A 2,626-nucleotide genomic window follows, 5' to 3' on the forward strand; every position below is an offset into this window, starting at 1 on the left:
AAGGGGGGGTGAGAGGAGGGGGCTGCGCTTCCTCGGAGGGGATAGCGGCGAAGGAAAGAAGGAAGGGAGAGGGACGCCGCGGCTCGGCTCGGCTCGGCTCTGCGCGGCGGGGGTGAGGCGGTACCTGTGTGGCGGTGCCGCGGGAGCTGCCGGAGCCCGCCGTGGCCGCCCGGCGCCCCTTGCCCCGCTGTTCCCCCCGCTGTGCCTTCCCGCTCCGCGCCCCTTCCCGTCCCTTCCCGTCCCGGTGCGAAATGGCGGGGGACGGGCAGGGCTGGGCGGCGCTGCCCGCCGAGCCGAGCGCCGAGACACCGATGGGCGCCCGCGATCGATGCGCTCCGCGCTCCCCCGCCCCCTGGCCGCGGCGGCTCCTCCCTCCCCTTCCTCCGGAGACCGCGGGTTCGAGACCGCCCCCGGGACATTCCGGTGTCCAGTGTGAGATCCTCGGGATGAGACACACACGGACATCCCGGAGCGCATCCAGCGGACAAGGATGATGAAGGGAGTGGAAAGGCTGAGGGAGGGGGGGCCGTTCAGCCTCGAGAGGAGACCTCATCCATGTGGCTGTCAGTATCTGCAGAGGATGCACCAGGCTCTGCTCGGGGGTGCCCAGCAATGGAGCAGGAGGAACGGGCGGGAATTGATGCCCAAGAAGTTCCGCCTGAACACGAGGAAGAACTTCTGTCCGAGTGCTGGAACAGACTGCCCAAAGAGGGTGATGGGTCTCCCCCACTGGAGCTGTTCCAGAGCCGTCTGGACACAACCCTGTGCCCTGTGCTCTGGGATGACCCTGCTGGAGCAGGGAGGCCGGACCAGATGACCCACTATGGTCCCTTCCAACATGCCCCGTCCTGTGATTCCTTGGGGTGGGATTCCTCAGTCCCTTCCATCCTGTGGTTCCATGGGGCGGCAGGACACGGGTTCAGGCCCAGGGAAGGACTCGGAGGCACCGTGAGGGAAAGGTTGTCCGGGAAGTGCTGCTCGAGGGCGGTGAAGGGAAATAAGGACAATTCCAGCGTTTCCTCGTCATTTCCCCCTTCCCCCAGAGGGGAAGAGGCATAAAAGCTGTTGTAGGATTCAGGATCACCTCATCCTGAGGGGGCTTGTGGGCTGCCCTGCCAGGGCAGGTGTGAGGCAGCACCTGGCCACATGTAAAAAGCAATTTTATCTGTAGCCAACCACGAAAATGTCAGCAGAGGCCTTGTGGAACTGCCATGAAACTTAAAAACCCACTAAAGTTGCTCGGCTTTCAAAATAAAAATGGGACGTTTCATTGTTAGCTCTGAATAAAAGTTAATAAACACGTAGGGGTGGGGGGAAAGGGGGTTGGAAGTGAGTTAACAGACACATAGTGAACTGTGTCCTCTCACTACAAGACCAAAACCACAATTCCAGTTAACTGGACTATGGAGCTACACAGAAAAAGAAAGTACCTTAAAGATCATCCAGTTCCACTCCCCTGTCATGGATTGGGACACATTCCACAGAGCCCCATCCAACCTGGCCTTGGAAACTTCCAGGGATGGGGCAGCCACATCTTCTCTGGGCAACCTGTGCCAGGATCTACATATGAACTCTTCAAGGGCCAGTTATAATATACGTATAAATATATGCATATAAATACATACCTGTGTTGCATCCTGAGCACTAAGATTTTTTTGAAACACGTCCCCAGCTCTCGGACGAAGGTAGCAAACCTTATTCCTCACAAAGCTAACTCCAAGGGTGACTCCCGAGATGCCAACTGGCTTACGCAATTTGGCCGCTTTCTCCTTCCCCCTTTAAATTGGGAATTTGAAGATAAATACGCTAGACGAATTCAAAGATAAATACATTGTGTCTGTGCAGCTGGCGTGTGAGAGTTTTAATTTAAAAGGCTGCAACAGCGTGTGACAACTTCCAGCTTCTTTCCCTCTCGGCGTGTTGTCTGAGGGGATCTGCTTTTGGGGCACAGCCAGGCATCCACCCTCTGGGATTTAGGAAGTGTGTTGCCTGGGATTAATTCACGTTCCCAAGCCAAAGCCCCTGTGGTGGTGTTCTGCACTGCTCCCCAGTGACAAGGTGTTAAGAGCTGGATGGAAAACAAGCACATCTCTGAGGTGCTGCGCCGAAAATGGTGTCACCTCAGGCAGAGACGGCAAAGGATCAGACGAGCTTTTCCTTGTGTTCTTGAAATGAGTCTTTTCTGTCACTGAAACCAGTGACACAAGTCGCGTGGATTCCTCTGGGAGCCTCTGTTTCAACCTCCTTTCCACTAGAAGAGGTTGCTCAGAGCCCCGTCCAACCCGGCCTTGAACACTTCCAGGGATGAGAAACTCTTTATGAGCCCCATTTTGCCCCTACCAGGGATTTAGGCGTTGGTAACCTGGTCATTTTTTGTGTTACAGGTTGTTAGGTTGTTTCCCAGCAGCCTCAACAAAAAGCCCTCACAAAAATCCACGTGACAGAGTAACACGAAATCATCTTGCAAATCAGGGTTGTTAGATAAGCTGCCTCACATGAGCAGATGTACAAACCACAAGTCAGACTTGCTTTCAAAGTAGCCCGGTGGTAAAACCACAAGCCTGGGATGTGGGAAACCCTGAACCCACACAGCCACAGCGGGGATCAGAAGAGTATCCAGAGAGGA

At 55.4% G+C, this 2,626-nt stretch overlaps 1 protein-coding gene across 4 annotated transcripts in view; it reads right to left on the reverse strand.

Moving 5' to 3' along the window:
- Positions 1-2,626, reverse strand: part of KRAS (KRAS proto-oncogene, GTPase) — a 24,942-nt gene that overhangs the window by 22,032 nt on the left and 284 nt on the right. The window contains exon 1 of one of the 4 annotated variants that reach the window (XM_027904894.1): positions 125-278. The exons of 2 other annotated variants lie outside the window; for them this stretch is intronic. The gene's annotated coding sequence lies outside the window, so the exon portion shown is untranslated. Of the gene's footprint in view, positions 1-121; positions 279-2,626 lie in introns of those variants that run through there. One more of the 4 variants, XM_027904892.1, reaches the window with a different exon arrangement.

This window comes from Empidonax traillii, unplaced genomic scaffold (genome assembly GCF_003031625.1).
Source record: "Empidonax traillii isolate 1590-97213 ecotype Southwest subspecies unplaced genomic scaffold, ASM303162v1 scaffold1099:size633499, whole genome shotgun sequence".
NCBI classification, from domain to species: domain Eukaryota; kingdom Metazoa; phylum Chordata; class Aves; order Passeriformes; family Tyrannidae; genus Empidonax; species Empidonax traillii.